Below are 7,851 nucleotides of genomic sequence, written 5' to 3'. Positions count from 1 at the left end.
CTCGTGTGCTAGTTTGTTTTCTTATCGTCATGGCTAGTCTCATATCTTCTCCGTTGTCTCCCGAGAGTGAAGTTTTAAATTTTAAACAAAGGGAGGGAGAAAATCTAAAAGATGCTTGGTATAGAATTTTCAATGCTCAAAATAAATCTACCAGGAAGCAATCTACCTTAGTTCTTCTCCGCAATTTTTATGTAGGTGTTAATCCTTGGTATAGATATATCCTCGATACCATTACCGGAGGGAACTTTATGGGTAGCCATACCTTTGATTCTTATAATGCTATGCTAAATTTATTTGGCTCACCACCTCTTTTGGTTAATGGAACCATGTTAACTTTGGAGCATGTTATGCAAAGACTTGAAATTATTGAAAATAAAGTTGCTACTATTGAATTGATTGAAAATCTAGATAAAAAGATCCACAATCAAATTACTCAATATGGATCTAAGGTAGGAATGACTCTGAAAAATATTAAGGAAAAGGGACCCATAGTTAATGAGAAGATAAACTTAGATTCTACTAGGATTGATAAACTTGAGGGTATCATTACAAACTTGGGAACCGCTTTTTCTTCTGTAAAGAATACTCCAAGTCCTCCTACTAAAATTGCCAAGCTTATGTATGTTCCTAAAAATAAGGGTGAATCATCTAGTAAGGAAACTGCGGATCTATAAGTATTCATCCTAATCTTTTTGCTATCATTAAGGAACCGATTGCTACAAATGAATTTTCGATCTTGTGCCTAGAAGTTTGATAATCACTAGAAAGAAAGAAATTCCTAAGGGAAATATATGCCTCATCGAAGAATTGCCCACCAAAGATGGCAATACCTAGATCTATCCTCGCTTGTATGCCTAGTTAGGGGCGTTAAACGATAACGCTTGTTGGGAGGCAACCCAATTTTATTTTTATTCCTTGATTTTTGCTCCTGTTTAGTAATAAATAAATTATTTAGCCTCTGTTTTGGTTGTGTTTTTTGTGTTTAATCAGTGTTTGTGCCAAGTAGAACCGTTGGGAAGACTTGGGGAAAGTCTTGTTGAACTTGCTGTAAAAAACAGAAACTTTAGCGCTCACGAGAACTGCTGTCATTTTTATTTTAAGAGTGCTATTAAGTTAATTATTTTTGAAGATGATTAATAGATAAATTCCTCACGTCCAGCAGTTTATTTTAGAATTTTTGGGGTTCCAGATCTTGTGCTAGCTACAGATTACTACACACTGTTCTGTTTTTGACAGATTCTGTTTTTCGTGTGTTGTTTGCTTATTTTGATGAATCTATGGCTAGTAACATAGTTTATAATCCATAGAGAAGTTGGAATACAGTAGGTTTAACACTAATATAAATAAAGAATGAGTTCATTACGGTACCTTGAAGTGGTCTTTTGTTTTCTTTCGCTAACGGAGCTCACGAGTTTTCTATTTTGAGTTTTGTGTTGTGAAGTTTTCAAGTTTTGGGTGAATTCTTTTGATGGATCATGGAACAAGGAGTGGCAAGAGCCTAAGCTTGGGGATGCCCATGGCACCCCCAAGATAATCCAAGGACACCAAAAAGTCAAAGCTTGGGGAAGCCCCAGAAGGCATCCCCTCTTTCGTCCACTTCCATCGGTAATTTACTTGGAGCTATATTTTTATTCACCAACATGATATGTGTTTTGCTTGGAGCGTCCTGTATTATTTGTGTCTTTGTGTCTTAGTATGCCACAATCATCCTTGCTGTACACACCTTTTGAGAGAGCCATACATGAATTAAAATTTGATAGAATACTCTATGTGCTTCACTTATATCTTTTGAGCTATGTAGTTTTGCTCTATGTGCTTCACTTATATCTTTTGAGCTAAGTAGTTTTGCTCTATGTGCTTCACTTATATCTTTTGAGCTAGTTAATTTTGCTCTATGTGCTTCACTTATATCTTTTGAGCGTTATAATTTTGCTCTATGTGCTTCACTTAGATCTTTTAGAGCACGGTGGTGGATTTGTTTTAAAGAAACTATTGATCTCTCATGCTTCACTTAAATTATTTTGAGAGTCTCTTAATAGCATGGTAATTTTCTTAATAATAATATGCTTGGTATTCAAGATTTGTGAAACTTTCTTTTGAGTGTGTTGAATACTAAGAAAAGATTGAAGCATGATAATTGTTTTGAGATATGGAGGTGATAATATTAAAGTCATGCTAGTTGAGTAGTTGTGAATTTAAAGAATACTTGTGTTAAAGTTTGTGATTCCCGTAGCATGCACGTATGGTGAACCGTTATGTGATGAAGTCGGAGCATGATTTATTTATTGATTGTCTTCCTTATGAGTGGCGGTCGGGGACGAGCGATGGTCTTTTCCTACCAATCTATCTCCCTAGGAGCATGTGCGTAATACTTTGCTTTGATAACTTCTAGATTTTTGCAATAAGTATATGAGTTCTTTATGATTAATGTTGAGTCCATGGATTATACGCACTCTCACCCTTCCACCTTTGCTAGCCTCTCTAATACCGCACACCTTTCGCCGGTATCATACACCTACCATATACCTTCCTCAAAACAGCCACCATACCTACCTATTATGGCATTTCCATAGCCATTCTGAGATATATTGCCATGCAAATTTCCACCATCTAGTTCATCATGACACATTCATCATTGTCATATTGCTTAGCATGATCATGTAGCTGACATAGTATTTGTGGCAAAGCCACCGTTCATAATTTCTTCATACTTGTCACTCTGGATTCATTGCATATCCCGGTACACCGCCGAAGGCATCCATATAGAGTCATACTTTGTTTTAGAATCGAGTTGTAATCATTGATTTGTAAATAAATAAAAGTGTGATGATCATCATTCAATAGAGCATTGTCCCAAAAAAAAAAGAGAAAGGCCAAAGAAAAAAAAGAAGGCCCAAAAAAAGAAAATAAATAAAAAGGGGCAATGATACTATCTTTTTTTCCACACGTGTGCTTCAAAGTAGCACCATGATATAACGAGTCTCATATATTGTGCTTCAAAGTAGCACCATGTTCTTCATATAGAGAGTCTCATATGTTGTCACTTCCATATACTAGTGGGAATTTTACATTATAGAACTTGGCTTGTATATTCCAATGATGGGCATCCTCAAGTGCCCTAGGTCTTCGTGAGCAAGCAAGTTGGATGCACACCCACTAGTTTCTTTTGTTGAGTTTTCATACATTTATAGCTCTAGTGCATCCGTTGCATGGCAATCCCTACTCACTCACATTGATATCTATTGATGGGCATCTCCATAGCCTGTTGATACGCCTAGTTGATGTGAGACTATCTTCCCCTTTTTTATCTTCTCCACAACCACCATTCTATTCCACCTATAGTGCTATATCCATGGCTCACGCTCATGTATTGCGTGAAGATTGAAAAAGTTTTGAAAAAGTTAGAGTATGAAACAATTGCTTGGCTTGTCATCGGGGTTGTGCATGATTTAAATACTTTGTGTGGTGAAGATGGAGCATAGCCAGAGTATATGATTTTGTAGGGATAACTTTTTTTGGCCATGTTATTTTGAGAAGACATAATTGCTTTGTTAGTATGCTTGAAGTATTATTATTTTTATGTCAATATAAACTTTTGTCTTGAATATTTCTAATCTGCATATTCATACCACAATTAAGAAGATTTGCATTGAAATTATGCCAAGTAGCACTCCACATCAAAAATTCTCTTTTTATCATTTACCTACTCGAGGACGAGCAGGAATTAAGCTTGGGGATGCCTGATACGTCTCCAACGTATCTATAATTTTTGATTGCTCCATGCTATATTATCTACTGTTTTGGACTATATTGGGCTTTATTTTCCACTTATATATTATTTTTGGGACTAACCTATTAACCGGAGGCCCAGCCCAGAATTGCTGTTTTTCTGCCTATTTCAGTGTTTCGGAGAAACACAATATCAAATGGAGTCCAAACGGAATAAAATCTTCGGGAACGTAATTTTCTCACCGAACGTGATCCAGGAGACTTGGACCCTACTCCAGGGGGTCAAAGAGGAGGTCACGAGGGTGGGGGCGCCCCCCCTAGGGCGCGCCCCTTGCCTCGTGGGCCCCTCGGTGCTCCACCGACATACTCCTTCCTCCTATATATACCTACATACCCCCAAACGATCAGAACAGGAGCCAAAAACCTAATTCCACCACCGCAACTTTCTGTATCCATGAGATCCCATCTTGGGGCCTGTTCCGGAGCTCCGCCAGAAGAGGGCCGGAGGGCTTCTACATCATCCTAGCCCCTCCGATGAAGTGTGAGTAGTTTACCTCAGACCTTCGGGTCCATAGTTAGTAGCTATATGGCTTCTTCTCTCTCTTTGAATCTCAATACAAAGTTCTCCCCCTCTCTTGTGGAGATCTATTCGATGTAATCTTCTTTTTGCGGTCTGTTTGTTGAGATCGATGAATTGTGGGTTTATGATAAAGTCTATCTATGAATAATATTTGAATCTTCTCTGAATTCTTTTATGTGTGATTGGTTATCTTTGCAAGTCTCTTCGAATTATCCGTTCGGTTTGGCCAACTAGATTGGTAGTTCTTGCCATGGGAGAAGTGCTTAGCTTTGGGTTCGATCTTGCGGTGTCCTTACCCAGTGACAGAAGGGGCAGCAAGGCACGTATTGCATCGTTGCCATCGAGGATAACAAGATGGGGTTTATTTCATATTGCATGAATTTATCTCTCTACATCATGTCATCTTGCTTAAGGCGTTACTCTGTTTTTAACTTAATACTCTAGATGCATGATGGATAGCGGTCGATGAGTGGAGTAATAGTAGTAGATGCAGAATCGTTTCGGTCTACTTGTCACGGACGTGATGCCTATATACATGATCATGCCTAGATATTCTCATAACTATGCTCAATTCTGTCAATTCCTCAATAGTAATTTGTTCACCCACCGTAGAATACTTATGCTCTTGAGAGAGGCCACTAGTGAAACCTATGGCCCCTGGGTCTATTCTCATCATATCAATCTCCATCACTTTAATCTTGCTTTGCTTTTACTTTTCACTTTGCATCTTTATACCAAAAATATTATATCTATCAGATCTCACTCTCGTAAGTGACCGTGAAGGGATTGACAACCCCTAATCGCGTTGGTTGTGAGTAGCTATCGTTTTGTGCAGGTACGAGGGACTTGAGGGTGGCCTCCTACTGGATTGATACCTTGGTTCTCAAAAACTGAGGGAAATACTTACGCTACTCTGCTGCATCATCCCTTCCTCTTCGGGGAAAACCAACGCAAGCTCAAGATGTAACAGCCACGCGGGACGAGGTCATCGCTTTTGGAGGCATTCCAGATCCTGTTTTTGAGGGGCGACGGATGAGTTGCTGCCTGCAGGACCAGCCGGATGTTGATGACATGCAGTTGAGGTGCGCCATGCAGGCGGCCAAGCTTCGTGACATTGAGGTCACTGCTGGTATGTCGGTCAACACTTCTAATTCCATTCTGCATTTTTCTAATGATGAGATTATTAATAATGCAAATCAGTTAGGAGTTTCACTAGGTAGTAATGATAGTGAAATTTCTAAATCCGTTAATGATATCCTGGGGCTTGAAGCGGAACGCACTTTAGAACTGATTCGCAACTTAGTAGCGGTCAAACCTATGAACGATTCCGACATAGTGGCGTTGGGGGTCAGGGTGCATGATCCTTTTTGTGCGGATCTTGCCCCATCCCTCTCTGGGATTGAGGAGGATGACAGTGCTATTCCCCTTCGGGATATTGCCCCAATCGAGGATAGGGATGTTATATCCACGGAGCCCTGTTGTGAGGACCGGGTGGAGGATCAAAATAAACCTAAACGAAAGTGGAGGCGAGAGATCTATCCAGCCTCGGCGGTGCGTAGAAGTGCTAGGAACCGTACTACTATAAAATTTCATGATGAATTATGAGAGGAATTTTTTGGAATAGCAGAGGTCTGACAGACTTGCTAAAAGAAGATTTCTAGTGGATGCTTCTATAGAACATACGGGCGGAGGGTGCGGGAGGGGGAAGTACCCCGGTGGCGCCGGCGGACGTGGGTGGGGTGGGGCGGGCAGCGGCGGCCCGCGAGATGTCCCGGTGGTGAGGATGGTGTGATGGACATGGGCCTTGACCTTTTTCATCCGGCGTTCCTCCAAGCGTAAATACGCGGCGACAGACTGGAAGGTCGGGTTCGGCAGCAGGGAGAGGTTCGAGGCCACGTTGCCGAAGTCTTCGTCGTTGAGGCCGGCGGTGAGGGTGCTAAGCATGAGCTCATCCGACACCTTGGCGCCGATGTCACAGAGTTCATCGGCAAGGCACTTGAGGCGCATGCAGTAGTCGTCGATGGAGGAATCATCTTGGTGGCACCCGAAAAATTCCTGCTACAAAAACACAAGACGTTGAAGCTTATTGTCGGTGAAGAGGTTGTTGATCTTGGTCCACACGGCACACGCGTTGTCATCCTCCGAGATGACCGTGTGGAAGATGTCCGGGGAGATGGCAAGGTAGAACCACCGGATGAGGGAGGCCTCAATGGCCGCCCGGTCCAGATCATCCGCCATGAGTTCGCCATCGACGGTTCCGCGACGTGCTCGAGGAGGTGGTACTTGCGGAAGACGAGGTTGAAGTAGGTCTTCCATGCGTAGTACGAGGAGGTGGATTGGTAGAGCTTGATGGGAACGCGGGTGTGGATGTCGAGATCACGGACGACGGTGGCGTCAGGCACAAGTCCGGCGAACGGGTTGGAGTTGCTGGAGTGGGGAGACTCCATGGGAGCAGCGGCAAGGGGAAGGTTGCGGCGGCTCGGGTGGGTGGAGGCTAGTGGCGGCGGCGCGGGTTAGGGTTAGGGTTTTGGGGCGTGACGGCGACTAGGGGAGGGAGGCGGCGGCGGCAGAGGGGAAGGGGCGTGGCGGCGGCGGCGCAAGGGAGGCGGCGGCGGCAGCTGTAGGGCGCGGCGGCGGGTTGGTGTGGAAGGTTGGAATAGGATCGACGTGCTAAACTGATACCATGTTAGTTAGGAAGAATGAGATTGCACGAATCGATAATCATTGATCGTGTGCATGGTGCAAATATATAGATACAGGGTGGACCGGCCTCTACTTGTCTCCCAAGATGTGCAAATATACGAGGGGAGAGAGAGATACAACGGTATAAATACAGACCCAAGTACTATACATATGCAATGTACAACGTACGCTCAACAGTAACTTAGACTAGTAGCATGCATATGTTGCTGGTCTATAGTACTATATTTATAGTGTGTGTATCATGTAAGCCTTTATTCATTTAAAGATAAATTCATTTACTTTGGTGTGCGTTATGTTACTGTAACATATTATGTTATCACAAACATCACTTTTCTCATTAACTACTTGCCATATGTGCAAATTTATTTTGGAATGTATATGTTACTGGTCTAAATTACTCCACTATGACCAGGCTAAGAGTATCTCCAGCCGTTTGTTACTGGTCTAAATTACTCCACTATGACCAGGCTAAGAGTATCTCCAGCCGTTGGCCTCCCCAGAACGCATTTTTCTCGCCGCTTGGGGGGCTGCCAGCGAGAATTCTACTCCATGGCTCAAATCTCTTCCAGTCGTTGCCCCCCTCACCCCCACCCCACCCACAGGCAGACCGCGGAGTCACCAACAACGTCCCCGACCAAGCCCCCCTCACCGCCGGGATCGCCAGCCAATACAACCACGTCGTCCGCGGCCGCGGCGTTGCTGCGAATCGCCGTGCTGTCCATCACCGCGGTCTCCGAGCTCGACCGCCGACGCCCAGTCCTCATGTCCCGCGTGCCCAGTGTTCCAGTCGCGGCACGCGGCCGCCCGGGCCGAGTCGTGGCGCAGGAGAGGCGGCGCTC

Source organism: Triticum dicoccoides, chromosome 6A (assembly GCF_002162155.2).
Source record: "Triticum dicoccoides isolate Atlit2015 ecotype Zavitan chromosome 6A, WEW_v2.0, whole genome shotgun sequence".
Classification (NCBI taxonomy): domain Eukaryota; kingdom Viridiplantae; phylum Streptophyta; class Magnoliopsida; order Poales; family Poaceae; genus Triticum; species Triticum dicoccoides.
Note: the sequence above shows the minus strand (reverse complement) of the source record.